At 41.8% G+C, this 17575-nt stretch overlaps 1 protein-coding gene across 6 annotated transcripts in view; it reads left to right on the top strand.

The window, feature by feature from the left end:
- Window positions 1-1609: 1609 nt before the first annotated feature.
- The window catches only part of THRB (thyroid hormone receptor beta), a 381142-nt gene continuing 365176 nt past the window's right edge, over window positions 1610-17575 (top strand). For 2 of the 6 annotated variants that reach the window (XM_032162284.2, XM_032162283.2), the window contains exon 1: window positions 1628-1826. The gene's annotated coding sequence lies outside the window, so the exon portion shown is untranslated. Of the gene's footprint in view, window positions 1827-17575 lie in introns of all 6 variants that reach the window. The other 4 variants (XM_032162285.2, XM_032162286.2, XM_032162287.2 and 1 more) reach the window with 3 other exon arrangements.

The following is a 17575-nucleotide window of genomic DNA, read 5'->3' on the forward strand; positions in this document are numbered from 1 at the left end:
CACTGCACTCCAGCCTGGGCGACAGAGCGAGACCCTGTCTCAAAAAAAAAAAAAAAAAAAAAAAAAAACATACATGTCACTGGCTGGAAATCTAGAGAACCCTCCAATAAATAACCTATACATTGTCAGGCAGCTGAGGATCCATATCGTCATAACTCTATTATATTGCGTGTTACACGAATAGATGTGAATATTAAATTATGATGTCAGAATTATTTTAATATTGCCTATAAGAAATTAATTGTACTCTGTTGTCAAAGTAGTTTTGTTGTAACTATAGTTCCTTACTGACTACCTTTTAGTTGTGTGAGGACTCGGTATTTTCCAAGTATCCTTCTAGCTCAGAAAGCAAGTCTCTTCCTGGTCTCCAGGACTTCAGGTCGGGGGCATTTGAGAGACCTATATTTTCCTGGGAAAGATCTCTTGAAGAGTATACATTATTTTTGTCTTCCTAGTTTTATCTATACATTTCCAGGGCAAAGACAAATTAATAGGGCGGCCGTTCTGGGACCTGAGGAGTGTCTTAGCCCTGTACGCACCTCTCCCACGATATGCATAATGGCGGTGGGGGCGGGGGTGTCCTCCTTACGGGCAAGCCAGGCACGTCCCAAACTTCCATTCTTGGGGTGGCAGTGGTGGTTAAGAGAGCCGCCAGATGGCCGGACCAGCGGAGGCCCCAGGAAGAGCCAGAGCGCCCTGTCTTCCCGACACGCGCCACAAGTGGTTTGGGAGCGGAGGGAGGAGCGCGGCGGCACGGGTCGCGCCGGTCGGGCCGGGCAAAGAAGGCCGGGACGTGCTCCTGGAAGACTCGCCCTCCGGTCCTGGTGTCACTCGTTCCCCATTCTTTCCTCTTCTCCAACTAGAGTAATGACGCCCAAACCCGCACCTATGCGCGCAGGCAATCGGGTGGGTGGACGCGCGGCCACCAAACCCACAGCACCGTCACCACCCCGGGAGGGCACGGCCGGGATTAGGAGGAGGGGGAGGGCCCACACCTGGGGAGGCAGGTGCGGAGGCGGCCGGCCGGGGGACCGCGAGTGCGTAGGACTCGGGGTCGGGGTCGGGAAGCCTGGTGCTGTGAGCGCGTCAGAGCGCTGACCCGGAGCCTGGCAGGGGGCGTCAGTACCGGCTGGGCAGCCCGGGGCGGCGGCGGCGGCGGCGGCGGCGGCGGGGTGTGCGGCCAGGAGGCCATTTCCTCGCTGCGCCCCTGGCGGAGCCGGGTTTGCTTGTTCTTGGCCGCCGCCGCCACCGCCGCGCAAGTCGGACAGCCGTGAGGGCTGGAGGGGAAACCAGGTCACCGGTTCGCAGATGCGGCGCGGGGCAGGCGCCCCGGGCCCGGAGTAAGACAGCGCCCGGGGAGCGGGCCGGGCCGGGGCGGGCCGGGCACGCGGGGGACCCGGAGAGGCGGGGACTCTGGTACCCCAGCCACACTCGCTTCCTACGCCTATAAAAGTGGAGAGACCGGGGAGGTGCGGCGCGGCCCTGGCTGCGGCCGCCTCTCTTCGCCCAAGGAGTTGACATTTTGCAGGACTTGCGCGACGCCCAGTCGCCGGCGCTCCCCGGGACCCCGCCGCCGGGAGGAGGGGGCGGAGGAGGGTGGAGACTGCGGGGCTTGGCCAAGGAAGGCGCACATCCTCGGGCGGGCGGCCGTGACGCGGCGGGGATTAACTTTGCATGAATAATGTGAGTGCGCTTGGAAAAGAGACCTCCTGCTCCGCGGGCTCGGGGCAAGAGCCCGCAGGCTACCTTCCCCAGGCAGGGGCGCTCAACCCAACCGGCTCCAGGGCACTGGTAATTTGGCTAGAGGACCGCGCGGAGGCAGCGGGGTGAGAGGAGGAGGGGGCGACAGTTCCAACTGTCCACAGGGTGGGCGGGATGGTGACGGAGTGTCGCAAGAACCCGGAGGGGTGCGGGCGGCTAAGCCGAGCGCGCGCGGGCGGGCAGGCGGGTGAGCGTGGGTGGTGGGGGTGTATCAGCCTGATTACCTGCCTCCGCCGGGCTTCTGCGCCCCGGATCTGGGAGGAGGTGCCCTCTCGTGTTCGGGCACCGCGCGGCGGCAGGCTGGGAGCTACGGCGTGGACAGTGGTGGAACAGGGTGGCCAGGCTCTGTTCCAGTGGCAGCGGCTCTGTTCCTCAAACCCCAAGCCCAGCTGTTGACATGTTCTTGTGAAATGGAGTTTGGCATCCTCAGCGCCGAACCCAGTGGAAGTTTCCATGATGAGGAAGTTGTGTGACATGGGGGTTCGGAAAAGGTTGGCAGACCAGGGGGGAGGGTTAAAGGGACTGTGGGTCTCCCATCCCCCCTTTTTCGCCTGCCCCGGAACTCCGGGGCTTGGAAAGGAGAATTATCCTGAATGTTGGCGTGCGCCGTGGCCGGTGCCTGGCGACTGGGCTTCTCTCCGCCTCCTGGGGGCTTGGCGGGGATTTCGCTAGCCTCCTGGGTCGCGCTCCTTCGCTTTGCTTCTCTTGGCGCAGCATCTTCCTCTGGGTCGCCTCGAGTTGGTTGTGATACCAGTTGTGCCAGCTGTGTGATCTCCACCCCCTCGGAGAAGGACTCGTTTGGGGGAATTTTCATTCTTAGTGGATTTTGCCCTTCTTAGCGGCGGTTGTCACTTTGGGGGAGGATTTCCCAATGACCATTGTGGGATTATTATTAGTGCTAATTCTTAAGCCTTCTTATTTATTTTAAGGAGGGGGAGGGAGGAATGAGATCAATTTTTTTTTTAAATGTACAAGTTTCCCCAAATGGAAAATTTTAAAAGAAGGATCTAGAAACATAACAATTCATAAAGTGAGTCAAAGAAAGGAAAGAGTTTGCAGTTTGCCTGAACACCAAGTTCAGATTCTCCATTCTCCTTTCTCCACATAAATTTAGAATTTTTGAAGATTCAGACACTGTGTAATCAGTAAATATATTTGAAATACCTTCTTCCTCAGCACGTTATTGGTCTTGGGTGCTAGTGAGATTCAGTTTTAAAGACCTGTTTGGAAGTTCAAGAAATTAAGCATTCCTTGCACAGTGTTAATATCAAGCACAGCAGTTTATATAATGATAAATGTATTAGGTAATGTAGACCTGTTGGGCAATCTTCACATTACTTGGCCTTAGTTTAGTATGCTTATTTAAATTGTAAGAATGTATAGCATGCATTGCACTGCAAAGAAATAAAAATTGCATTTTAGTATACGTGCTCATGATTCATTCTGAATATTCAGTGACTGAACTGCTCCCCAATTCACTTCTGCTTAATTCTTTCTAATTCCGAAATCAGTCAGAGGCTAGGAAACAATGAAAAACGTGTTTCAGTGCAAAGTATTTTAAGCAGTTGATGTTTTTAGAATGTTTTCATGCCAGGTGGCTAAGTGTTTTAATTGAGTCAAACAGAAATTCAGTACCAAGTGATTTGTTTGGAGTATTTTATACAAAGACATTGGTGAACGATCATTTATTATTTGAGCATGTTAAAGAAATACTAACAGAATCTATTTTTACCTGATCTCAGAGGTTTATTATATATTGGAAATGAGGCCATCTGCTAGTAAATACAGTTTGGCTTTATTTTATAGCCAGTGAAAGTGAATAATACTGAGTATAGCTACAGAACTGGTTTTTTAAAGTGAAATAATTCCTGTTGGCATTACAATGCAAAGGTACACTTTTATTGACATTGGAATATTGTTACATAAAGCAACTGACATTACGAAGAGGAATGAATATTCCATGTCTCTCCTTTCAGTTTCTTTGTAGTAAATTCTGCCATAATTAGAGATGAATTAAGACACCTTCTTTTTAATCCATTATCTTTGGGAAAGGTGATTTCTTAAAATCGCCTTAAAAGCAGAGAAAGTTGTGGATTCCTTTCCTTTCCTGGGGTTTTTGCAGTTGTTTAAAGCATGAGTTGTGTGGAGCCGCAAATAGTATTGCCTGTTTCTTTATTTAGTAAGCCCATCTTTTTGATGGAAATCAGAGTAAAGGTGATTGGTTTCTTCAGCCGGGTCTTCTCATTCTAGTGTAAAATTATGTGTCACCTTCTTAGAAAGCCATTCCCTGACCACTTGAGCAAAGGCGGTCCCTCATTCCTTTTCAGACCCATCACACTGGTTTTTCTGTTTGTTTGTTTGTTTGTTTTGTTCTTATTTTTCTTTCCTTTATTGTATTTGCAATCTGAATTGTTCATTTCAATTGATGCTTATTGATCACCTGTCTCCTTGCCTAGAATATAGAATCCATGAGCACAGGACTCTTGACTGCCTCACTCACTCTTATTTTCCAGCATCTAGAACAATACTTGGCACGCAGTAGGTGCTGGATAAATCTTTGGTGAATAAACTAATGATTGTGCCCAAATATTATGTTCTCAGAAATACCTGACTACACATCCTAAGTGGGTGCCAGTTGGGCATGCCAAGATCTATTCTGTGTGTGCGTGTGTATGTGTGTGTTGCACACATGCCATGCTTATATTGTTCACTCTTTATTTTTCTCTCTCTCTCTTTCTTTTTGAAATAAAAGCTGGCCTTCCATTCTGTGTAGTGACAATGCAAAGAGTTATTTCTGCGAGTTCCTCCTAAGGGCATTTGCCTTGAATACATGGAAATCCTCAGCAGCAGAATTTTTCTGACATGTTATCTTGATCCCTGGAAGACATTGACCTTCAACTCCCTGAATTTCAGCAGAATATGAGTTCCAGAAGCATTGCCAATGCTAAGAGTGAAATTCCAGTGACTAGACTTCACTGGGTGATAGCAGTGTCTTCTCATTCAGCGGGTCCTGGCAGTGACTCTGGCAATGGCAGCCCTAAGTGGACCAACCAGTGCATGGTGGTACAATTTGGGCTGCGAAAGTGGTGGTTGGTGAGGGGGCAAAATATAATGGTCAGGATCCAACACAAGATAGAAATAAATAGGTCTTGGTGATAGATTTGAAAATAACCTGATAGTTATCATATGTTATTAGTTAAGTCAGCCAGCCTCTTTTTGCCCTCTTTTGCCACCTCATAAAAGTATTCTGAACCAAATGATGGTGGGAAATATTGCATTATTTGAGTTTTCAAGTGACCAGAGCATAATATCAAAGGAGTCGTCTTCAAATCAGTTATTCATGGAAACTCTTGCCAATTGAGAGCAAAAGGAAATTATAATTGAAGATTATGGTGATTTGTTTTTGTGTCAAGAGTATCGATTTTCATATGTGTGTCTGAGTAAATGCATAGTAAAAATTTCACAAAATCAGACTTAAAAATGGGAGGGGAAGAAAGATCAAAATCTTGTAGAGGAGGGAAGATAATTAAACTACAATCCTAAGTGCTTACTGCTTTAGAGTATTTAATTTGGCTCTGAGCTTCTTAGTAGTAGCCAAGTTAACAGAAAAAAGGGGGTCTGGAGGTGGCATGCATTAAACTTGTAAGGATGACACATGTAGAGTGCCTGCCATGATGCTTGCCAACTAGTATATACTCGTATGAAATATCAAATTATATCATGGATGATACTTGAACTTCAATTCTACATAAAGCGAAGTCAGGTTCTTTATATGATCTTGTCTTTTACCAACTCTGGAATGGAAAAAAAATGCAGAAGACATAATAATGAAAAGTAACCCAGTATGTTTATTGTTGGGGGCCTGAGCTACTATGGCCTATCAGTGGAGATTCTGGTGGTGAATCCCAATGCAGAAACAAAGCTCAGGAAACCTAGAGGAATGAGTGGTTACCACACTCTGTAAGCTAATTTTCCCAAATATCTAGTGTCTCAGCCAACTTTTAATTAGAGCAATTTCAGAGGACAGGACAACGAGGTACTTGAAAATGACCCTATGGCCATAAACACCCCTGAACATGTAAGCCCCTGATGCTTTGGGCTTTAGTCTATATAGCTCTTATCATCCTGCAGGGTAGTTTGTTTCCATTTCTGTTCCCACCTCTAAGTTGTGATGAGGCACGATGCGTGGGTTTATTCATCTTTGACTCCCCATAGCCTAGCAAAGAGCTTGGTACATGGGCACAGGTGAAACACTGTTGGAAGAATGAATGGAAGGGTAGAAAGGGCAGTGCTTCTCTTTCCCTTCTGGGTTGGTATTAAGTGTCATATTTGGACTTGGATTTGTCCAGAGTGTGCGTTTGCTGCCTGCATTGCATCATATGTTCAGATCACAGCTGTCTGTTTTGCTTGAAGGTCTTGTTCTAGTGTCAAAGCTCGTTGAGCAATGGATGGCAAGTTAACTCCTTGTTTTATTTAAAGTCATTTTGATTCTTTGATTTGATTCCTCATTCAGTCTACAAATATTTATGTATCTACTATGTATCTGGCCCTGCTAGCCATTTTTCAGTTTAGCATGCAGCCCAGTGACCTATGAGACAACATATTAATACAAAAGGATTCTGAAATTGTCTCCACTGTGATGAGATGGATATACCTATTGGAGTCTCTCATATGGCCCCTAAAAATAGTTATTTTATATCTGAGGAGGTGATTGTTTGTGATTTCTATAGCCCATGTATATTAATGTGAAACATTAATATAAATTCCATTAATATAAATTCCAAAAACATAAATTCCAGTGAGATTCACTCAAGAATCTCTTGTATCCAAGTAGTAGGGGAGTTGAATATATTTAGACCAGTGAGTTTCTGATTTAAAATGTTCACTCTCCAATTTGAGTTCCCAAACTTGTTAGTCAATTTTGGCATTTAAACAAGTGGGGGGGAGTACCCAAATCACTGAGTCACAAGTAATATATTTCCATATCTTCCTCACAGGAACCTGGCCAACTGACAGCTAGAATAGTGATCTATGCTCAATGCTAATGTTGTTTGGTCCCTACTGTCCTAATTTCAAAGGACTTTGAAGTCTTTATGTACTGGCAGCTCTTCTTGTGCAGTGCTATTTTTATTGAGTTGAGAAACTGAGTTCTGCTGTGAACTTAAGGATCTTTTCCAAATAGCAAATCAGGGGAGTCTGGAATTAGGACCTAGGAACCTTGACTGTCCTGAGAACCATATTGTAGCTTTTCCATCATGACAGTCAGTCCTAACAGTCTGATATACTCCCTGGAAGGTGTTTCTGATAGATGTAGATGTGCTTGATAATAGGGCTCATCTCCCTTGCTCAGACACATTAAATTTGCACAGAAGGCAGATCTACCTGTAGCAACCCAGAATACCTGCATTTGAGGCTTTTGCAAGAAGATAATCTGTGATAATCTTGTACTGTCTGCTGGTCAGTACTTATCAGAAATTAAATGATATTGGTATAGTGGTTTAAATCTTTTTTTTTCTTTTCTTTTTTTGCGACAGAATCTTGCTCTGTCGTCAGGCTGGAGTACAGTGGTGCAACCTTGGCTCACTGCAGCCTCCACCTCCGAGGTTCAAGGGATTCTCGTGCCTAAGCCGGGATTACAGGCGCATGCCACCACACCCAGCTAATTTTTGTAGTTTTAGTAGGGACAGGGTTTCACCATGTTGGCCAGGATGGTCTCGATCTCCTGACCTTGTGATCTGCGCACCTCAGCCTCCCAAAGTTCTGGAATTACAGGCATGAGCCACCACTAAAATCATGCAATTGATTTTATTGAAATTATTCTAAGAAGCAATATTTTTATTTAAAAAATCTTTTATGGCAAAATAATTTAAAGGAACTTAAAAACCCTCTGTGATATCATCTTACCACTTTACGTGCTAAAAGCAAACAGTTATTTGCTATTTGTCAGACAGTGCCTTCTGTCTATTAAAGCTATTTTTCCAGTTACTACTCATTCATTTAAGGCAGTGAAGGATCTTGAAGTATTTTTTTTAGCAGTTAAGAAATATTGAATTGTATTGAATAGCTTATTTTATTCTAGTTATTTGAAAATTACTGAACAGTGGACAATGTGCAAATCATTGACATCTGTCTCAGATCTTCTGAGACAATCGTGATTTAGAGATTAAAAAGAAAAAAACAGAAGGCAAATTCATGGTCCAACTCATCACAATGAAGAAACTTGTGGCTTACATATCTCAACTTACGTTTGTCTTGCTGATCTGCATGTTTTATCCAATTTTTATTTTTCCTAATCCTATTTTAACAAATACTATCTATAGTTTTTTCCTTATCATATGCACACATGCACAAACACCTCAATACATACGTGTGTCTGTGTTCTAAGAGTGGACTGCAGACGAGGCATATGTAATTAGGAAAGGACTGGTCTGGACTGAGTTGCTCATTCAACTTCCTACTTCCAAAAGAGGGTCTTCAGGGAGTCATGGCTTCTCTTCCATGATCAAGAATTTAGGCATTTATAAGAAAGTCATGAGTGACGAGTTTATTAAAACAAAAGTGTGGACAAAGGAATGTAGACTGAAAGCAGGCATATCTTCTTTATTTGGGAATATACTTACTTGACTCCTCTGGAGGCTCAAGAATGTTTGTGATGAGGAATGTTGAGAAGATAGTCATGGTGTTAGTAGCATAATATATGATCCTGACATTCAGGAACCTGTTGAGTATTCTAACTCTTGTGACATGTTGTTCGTTGGTTCTCAAGATGGTTCAGATATACTTCTTCCCTTTGCCATTTGTTTCTCTTGGGATTCTGTTTTTTTCTGATTTCATCAATGTCTACACAAAGCAGGTGCTCAGAAAATAATGACTGATGATAGCAATCATAATGTTTCTTGGGCTTGGTCATCTTTTTGCACATTTCTGTCTTATAGTCATAAATGTCTTAACAACTGGCATGTCCATACATGCAGAATCTGTCTCTGTAACAAGTGTGTGTCATGTTCTCACATACAGTAGAAAAGGCGCTGCTCGTCTCTGGCTTCTGCTGTGATTCCCATGCTCAGCTTCTAAATCACAGTAAGAAATGCTACAGTCACCCTGATGTCCCAAGCCACAAACCCTGTCATTGTTTTCAGTCCCTTCTACTTGCTCCTGAATATGTTGACAGATCCTGGTCTTATATTATTACTTTTTACTTCTTTTACTGCTGTATTTGTTTATTTTACTCTAGGCTCAATTATCTTTGGGAAATCTTGAGTTTAAAAACTTGTAAAAGTTTCCAGAGCCTATTTTTATACTAGCATGCATTATAAATGTCCAAGAAAGGGGAGAGCAGGTAGCAAAATTCATTTGATCACCATTTTCTTTGTGTGTGTGTGTGTGTGTGTGTTTGTGTGTGTCTAAAACCTTAAGTGGCAAAAGTTCAGCACAGTAGGTTGTGAGGAAAAGTTCACTATATCACACTTTTTAAAAATCAGGCTCATATGTTTTAACCTTTTAATACAGTTCATAAAAAGTGATAAATCAAATGAGCAGTATGTAGCACCACAGCAGAACCTTTTTGCTTTTACACACACACACACACACACACACACACACACACCCCTAACAACTTGTGTACAACACTGGTTAATACTGCCTGTTGTTGAAGTGTTTTGCAAGAGTATAAAAGTCTTGCTAAATTTCTGTCCCTTTGAAAACATTATAATCATAATCTTTCCTTGACTTTCTTTCTGCTGTTTAGGTGTATTAATTTATATAAGCTGGAGAATGGTTTATTTCTGCTATATTTCTGTTTACTTTTAAAATTTTACCTAGGCTTCACTGTAATTTCTGCTATACTTCCAACATCTGGAGATCTAGAATAAAGTACTTATATCTGAATTGTAGCTGCAACAGGGAATAGAATAAGGTTGTTTAGTCTTGTGTTATTTTTCTTTAAAAAAAAATGAACCAAGGGAACCTTACAGAGAAAATATTTTTTGAAACAAGTTAAGTTATGACCTATGTAGATGATGAACCTATACATTTGTCCTGTAATGTAGCAGTTATAAGGGATTTGAAAAGCATCTCATCTCCTTGAGGACTTGTGAAAAAAAAAAAACCTGGGCATCTGGCTTATTAATCTGTCTCCCACTCTATGGGTTCATAAACATAAGGTATTGCTAAAGTGAAGGCATGCACTGGAATGTGGTGCACAGGCATTCCTGTATTATTGATTAAGAATATGTGTTTCGATTTATCTTTATTGAAGTTGCCACAAAAATCAAGCCTTATAATAAGTAATTTTTTTCTTCTGGAGTCTGTCCATTGGTCACAAATGCATGGGACATCTGCCAGGTGCCAGACACCATGGTAGGTGCCAAGACACCATGGTAGAGCATTTAAAAATTCTTGTCGTATGGATGAGATGCTCGGAATCTTCTAGGGCAATCTACGGGAGGTGATTTAGTGCAGAGTAGTGTTTCTCAGCAGAGGTACTATTTGCGTTTTGAGCCTGGTAATTCCTCTGCACTATTGGCATTTGGGGCCAGATAATCCTTTGCTGTGGAGGGCTGTCGTATGTATTACAGGATGTTTAGCAGCATTGCTGGCATCTACCCACTATATGCCAATAGCTCCCCCAACTCTCCAGTTGTTACCATCAAAAATGTCTCCAGATATTGTCAGATGTCTACTGGGAGGCAAAACTGCTCCTATTGAGAACAGTTGGTGTAGAGGTTTGGAACTGGGGCCGTGGAGTGGGAAATGTGTGGATTTGTATGCTGGTTTCACCTGGCTTCATTGCATGTGTTCAGTTTCCGCATCTATAATATGTGGAGATTAAATGAAATAATATAGTGCTTGACTCACAGTCAAGTATTGCTAAATATTAGCTGTTTATAGTAGTGGTAGCATTAATACTTTAACAGGCAATTAAAATATTTGTAAGTCCAATGACATAGTTAAGTACAATGTATATTGTGGGAACCCATAGGGGTGGGAGGGTTCTAGGCAGAAATAAATATTATATACATATGAAGTGAAAGTAAAACTATGAAGCATTTGGAAAATTGTAAGGAGCCCAGCCTGACTCATGTGCAAAGGACTATAAATGAGGCCATTGGAGCAGGCAGGAGCCAGATGGCAAGGACCTTCCTGGGCACAATAAGGAAGATTGACTTTGTCTTGATAGCTTGAAGAGACTTTAGAATGTTCAGCAAATCAGATTTTTACTGTAAAAGAGTTCTTTGGGATAGGTCTTGAGTGAGAGAGAGACTGGAGGTGATGAGCCCAGCTAGAGACTCTTAGAATAGTCCACTGAGAGATGATGCCTGCTGGAGCTGAGGCAGTTATATATTGCTGTGATGTCTTTGGGAACAGATTTCACTTTCTCCGAGATGTGGCAAAATTTTTCTAATTTAATTCCAATAATGAATATTTTTAGCAAGCTAGCTCTACATTTGGGGGATTTTCAAGTTTAATTTGAAAGCAGATTACATGGTAGATTCTCTTTAAAATGTTTTCAAGTGAAGCTTAATTTAAAGACCATCTCACAGCCTATTCATAGTTGAATATTACTTCAAGGGTTTCTCTGCCATTGTATGTACATGCCTATAGCTCCTCTGTCTGACAGAAACATATTTCTATATGATTACCTTGAAATAACATTGACATTGTCGTGTTGAGATTCATTATTTAGTGTGAAGCAGTTCAGTATTTAATGTTAAGTGATTTTCTAACTGATGGGGATTTTATTTCTTTAATGATCAAGATCAGAAATGGATGAAGACAATGAATGAATGAATGAATGCCTAATTAAGAATAAAAATATTTCAGACAAGTCTCTTGGCTTATCCGAGCTTTAATTTTTAGTCATAAAATGATACTTGTAGGTATATTAGATAATCCCAAAGTTATCTTTAGCCCAGGGATTGGCGAACATTATCTATAACAGGCTATATCGTAAATATTTTAAGCTTTTCAGGACACACAGTCTCTGTTGAAACTCTCAAGTCTGCCATTGTAGTACAAAAACAGACATAGACAATATGTGAACAAATGGTGTGGCTGTGTACCAATAAAATTTTATTTGCAAAACAGGCGATGAGCTATAGTTTATTAACCCCTGGTAGCCCAACACTGTCTAACAGAAATAGAATGTGAGCCATATATGTAGTTTAAATTATTCTAGTAGCCACATTATAGATAAGTGAAAAGCAACCAGTAAGGTTAAGTTCAATACTATATTTTATTTTACCTAATATATTTAAAATATTATTAACATGTAATCAATATAAAAATATTAATAATATATTTTACCTTTTAAAAAGCACTTTTGATATCTGGTGTGTATTTTACACTTGCAGCACATCTTAATAGCCACTTATGGCTAGTAGCTACTGTAATTTGATGACAGGACTCTAGAGTTAAAACTCTGGGATTCTATCAAATTCCTTGAAAAAGTAAATTATATCATTAATTCAAGTGATTGAGACATTTTCTTTTTCTTGCCAGATATATTGGTTAGTAAAACACCATCTACACTCAAAAATAAAATAAAAAATGCACAGTAGCTCAAACAAATGGAAGTTTTTCACTCATGTGAGTTGAAAATTGCTATTCCTGATTGATTGATGGCTCTGCTCCACAGTGATTCAGGGGTTCCTCTGGTCTTGGGCTCCTCCATCTTCAGGACATGGCTCTGAGATCATGGGCTCATTGCATCAGACCGCTGAAAGAGGAACCAAAAAGTGAAGAGTACGCTGGCTTCTTAACCACTTTGGCTCAGAAGAAACACATAATCACTTTGCTCGCATTCCCTCGGTGAGAACAAATCACATGTCCCCTACCTAAATGAAGTAGGATGGGATGGGAAATATAGTTCCTACTGGGAAGCTGCTTTTCAGCGGTGTCTCTATACTGTGGAAAGGGGAGCAAGAATTTGGTGAGCAGTGAGTTGTCTTTGCCACACTATGCTACTATTTTTTAATTCAATGAGGTAACTAAGTTCTACTTTTTGTGCTATACCACCCTCCTATCTGACCTAATTCTGTTTCCTTACTTCCTTCTCACCCTTATGGGGTCATCTTTAACCTTGCTAGACCTGGTTTTACCTTTTTGTCTTTGACCATCATTTTTATTTCCTTGATAAATCTATGTAGTTCATAGTATGCAAAGAGTGTTGGGAACTTGCTGATGAATCCTCGTATCATTATCAGCAAATTATTAACATGCTTTTGTTTTTTTAAAGAGAACGAAAATTTAAAATAGAGATGTCAGAAAGCAAAGGCCAGACCTGATTCTTGGTGTGTTGACAGAGGTACTGAAGCCATTTTTCGTGGAATAATTTTATAAGAGTTTTAGATTATTTAAATAAATTACTTTACATAATATCTTGACTTAAAAATACCAATTTTCCTAATATTTAACCTAGTAATTACTCTATAATTTGTTACTATAATGGGACACACACTTTTCTAATCCAAAAGAATATTTGCTTGTTTTCTTCCCAAATTGTAAGTGTGTTTTATTAAATACTCAGCCAGGTCTATAGAAATGAAAGAAATATGAGGGACATGAATAATGAAAGTGAGGTAAATAAAAAGAACAAAGAAAATCTTTTCTTCTAACTATGCATATTTTACCTTTTTAAAAATATTATCATTTTATTATTATTAAATATTTTAAGAAGTAAGACACAAAGGACACATGCATTTTAGATTATTAAGAAATAAGACTAACCAATGATAAGAAGTATCATGCAGAGAACATATAAAAGAAAAATAAACAGTATGTGTCTTTCTATTTGACTGGGTAAGGCTGTCTTCTACTTCACAAGCCTATTTCTGATTTTAAATATTTTTTATAAGGAAAACTTGCAATATTAAGAAGTTAATTCTGATAATGTCACTCAGGTACAGAATCTAGCCAACTATTGATATCCCAAAATAAGTGAGAAAGAATGCTCTCAATCCCCAGTGTATTTGTGATCTGTGATTAAGGTCTCTAGGACTCAGCATATCCCACAGCAGTGGGCTCCAATTATGTCCTGTTTTAATGCCCTGTCATGGAGCAGGGAAGAGAAACCCCCTTATCTTATTGGTTGAGTGTATTGTAAGAGGGTGGAAGCTGGGGGTCGTGGGTCCTGGATTGGTTGGGAGCTAGGACATTGGAGAGAGAGAGAGAGAGAATGAGAGAGAATCAGGAGGTGGTGTTGAAGGGAAGGGTAGGCATCTACATCTGCATTGAAAGGCAGACTGAGTTGGATGCCTGGCTTTGCCACCTTCCAGCTATGGTCTCTGGCAAGTTTAATCTCTTTGAACTTCAATCACTCTATCTGTGCAAGGGAAATAATGTTGGTATTTACTTCACAGCACTGTGGAAGAAATTACATGAGATAATGGCTATGAACTGCTTAGCCAGGACACAGTACCTGGTGAGTGCTCAATACATGGAAAACAATTTTATACTATTTCATTATTATGGAAGTAGTAAAATTAATTTTGTTGAGTACATTTGTACCTTGGAGGTATGGAGCATGATTGTCCAAAAGGCAGGAAATCAAAGAGAGAAACCCGGAAGTCAGACTCCAAATTTACTCGATCATTTTGCATAAGTTATTCTTTATTTAGTTTTAAATTGTTACTATCTGTTTATTGATAACAATCTGTGTTTTATAGATGACCTAGTATTTTTCAGCCTCAAAGATGTGTGTTCTGTGGTCAGTTGTCCAAGTTAATGATCCCTCAGGGTTTGCAAAAGGTAAGAATAATAGGCACTCAATTACCTGCTCAGGATTCCAGCCTGCTCAGGATTCCCTTGTTCTGGATTTTTTTTTTTTTACGGTCCATATTCAAACTTTTGTCCCTTGGAGTCCAATGCATATTTTCCCCCACTTATGTTTCAGTCTGACTTCCCAATATCCTTTATTCATGAAGCTCCTGAAATCCTGCCCTGATTAATTAGAATTGAGATTAAAATTCTCTCTGGTTCTGCCCCACTGAAACATGCCACTCCAATGACACTTTCCCTCACCCCTTTGTCCACAGGTAATATTACTTGTTTAGTCACTTGCTATATATCTATATTTCTTCACTGTTCAGTGTCCACACCCCTTATTTGTCAATGAGGTATTTCTTTGCTAGATTTTAAGTTCTAAGAGGGCAAGGACTGTGTGTTAAACAAGTTTAGTGCAGGTTGGAAGGCAAGCCCATCAGGTAGGTGCTGAGTAATACTTTCCTGATGTTTTGACCAATCACATGTAAGCTCTTTTCATATAATTAGGATGAATCTAATTTTAAAATGAGCAACCGCGTGTCCTCAGATGAACCAGAATATACACTTACAAGGCCCTGCTGTCCTGCATTATAAATAAGGGAATAGGTTGTCCTGCAGAAAAGCTCTGCTGTTGTTTTCTTTTTCCGTTAAAAAAAAAAGAAAGAAAGAAAGAAAGAAAGAAACCCAGAAACCCATCCACACACGTAAGAACTGAGATAGAAGATCTTCTCAATTCCTCAACTGAGTTGGGAAGAATCATGGCCCCAAAGTGGATGTTCTCTGCAAAGATGAAACCTAACAAAAATCTACAATCTGATGATTTGTAAGGAAACTTGCTTAAGAATGGCTTATGGCAAAAAGACCCAGAGCTTTGTGGCCTGATTCTTCAACTTGTATAACAGCAATAACTTCCTTAGGTGACAGGCTCAAATTTCTGCAGGGATGATATTGTGAGACTGCTCAGAAAGTGTCAAGCTCCATCACCTTTTAAATTTTCTTTTCACTGATAGGAGGAACTCCTTGGACATAGAGCTCCTGTGGCAGCTTTCACAATGCCTAGCTTTCTTTGGCCTTTTATTTCTTAAGATTTTTAGCATCTTAGAATTCCATTACCTGGAGGATGAGTGATTGGACATTGCCCTGAAGGGATTTTATTATACAGTTCATTTCTCTTCATTGTCTAGCAGTGTTTTGAAATAACTGTTTCATTTTGGCTCTTTTGTGGTTTTAAATCCCCACCAGCAATTCATTCAAGTTTCATTTGAACCATGGCAGTTGTCACTCTTCCTCTTCGCCTCTTAGAATTATAGTAAGAGTCTTTTCTTGGAGTCAAGTGTTGTTACTCATTAGAATTCTTGTACAAGTTTGACTTTAGGGACATTGGCCCTAGTAAGGAGTATGTTTGTGCTCCAGAGTCATTTGATCCCTGCCATCCTTTAGCAAAATATGTGGTTTTGCTTCTTCTGTCAATGGGAGAGAATAAAATGTTCCTGAAGTTGTATTTCTAATGGTCTGAAGGAAGTGGGTCCTCTGAGGATTCTGTGCTTGAGACTTTGGGGATGGAAAAATTGGCCAATCTCTAGTAATCCTGAGGCTCTCCTAAGGGAAGGGATACTGTGGACCCAGAGAGCTCTTACATCAGAGAAACCTGAGGATCATCTGCTTTCCAGTGCAATATTCTTTCAAAAGACTGGCCATCAGTTTGGGCTCCCCAGAAGCAAACTCTGAGATGAAAATTCAAGTGCAAGTGATTTTTAGGGGGGAGGTAAAGAAAGTACCAGTAGGAAATTGGGGAAGAGCCAGGAAGGGACGGCAGCCAGTAAAGTGGGCATTATCAAATCAGTTAAGCATTGTGGGCACCTGGAGCTTAGTCACACTGGGGGACTCTTATACAGCATGGAATGCTTGTCTCGTGGTTGACCCATCCTAGAGGCAAGGGAGTAGGTATTTATTCACCAAAATCTGTCAAGCATTTGTTGGGGACTGCCTCCAGAGGCAAATGATTCCCTGTCATTTCGGGACTATCACTTGGGCAGCCAAGTGATCCAAGCGATCCTCCAGGCAAAGGAATGCAGGTGTTGGCAGTCAGAAGACAAGGTGGTGGGCGCTGAAGTGGTGCCATGGGAGTATAGTCAAGGCACCAGCAGCATCTACCAGCAGGGCAGCCTGTAACCCCGACTTCCACCTGAGGATTGTTGGCCTCATTTGGACTTTTGCATGGTTCTCATGAGGGGCAAACTGCGTTTAGCTAGAACACTAAGCTGACCACACCAGCATTTGATTTGGAATCTACTAAAGAGGGATCCCTTGAAACAGGAGTCACAGCCAGATCTCCCACTGCCTTCCTCAGCCCCACAATCTTCCTCCTATACTCTCTTCTTTTTCTAAGACCTTTCTTTCCACCTGAGACAGCCTACTGGTCATGGTGAGTGCATGCTCTCTCTCCTAATAGCCTCTGTTCTTGTCTCTACCATGCCCCGTGTTCCCCTGGAGCAAGGTTTCTCAGCCTCAGACCTGTTGACATTTTACAGCACATAATTTGTTGGGGGTTGGGGGGGCTGCCCTGTGCAATATAGGATATTTCAGGATTTTTTTTTTTTTTTTGAGACAGAGTCTCACTGTGTCCCCCAGACTGGAGTGCAGTGGCGCAATCTCAGCTCACTGCAAGGCCCGCCTCCCAGGTTCACGCCATTCTCCTGCCTCAGCCTCCTGAGTAACTGGGACTACAGGCGCCCACCACCACGCCAGGCTAATTTTTTTTTGTATTTTTAATAGAGACGGGGTTTCACCGTGTTAGCCAGGATGGTCTTGATCTCCTCACCTCGTGATCCTCCCGCCTTGGCCTCCCAAAGTGCTGGGATTACAGGCGTGAGCCCCCACGCCCGGCCACATTATAGGATATTTAGCAGCATCTCTGGCTTCTGCTTACTGGATCTCATTAGCACTGCTCCCCCCATACCCTGCCACAGTTATGACAATCAAAAATTTCTGTAGACATTGCCTAGTATCCTCTTGGGGGCAAAATCATCCCTGTTGGAAACCACTGTTTAGA

Source organism: Hylobates moloch, unplaced genomic scaffold (genome assembly GCF_009828535.3).
Source record: "Hylobates moloch isolate HMO894 unplaced genomic scaffold, HMol_V3 SCAFFOLD_8, whole genome shotgun sequence".
NCBI lineage: Eukaryota > Metazoa > Chordata > Mammalia > Primates > Hylobatidae > Hylobates > Hylobates moloch.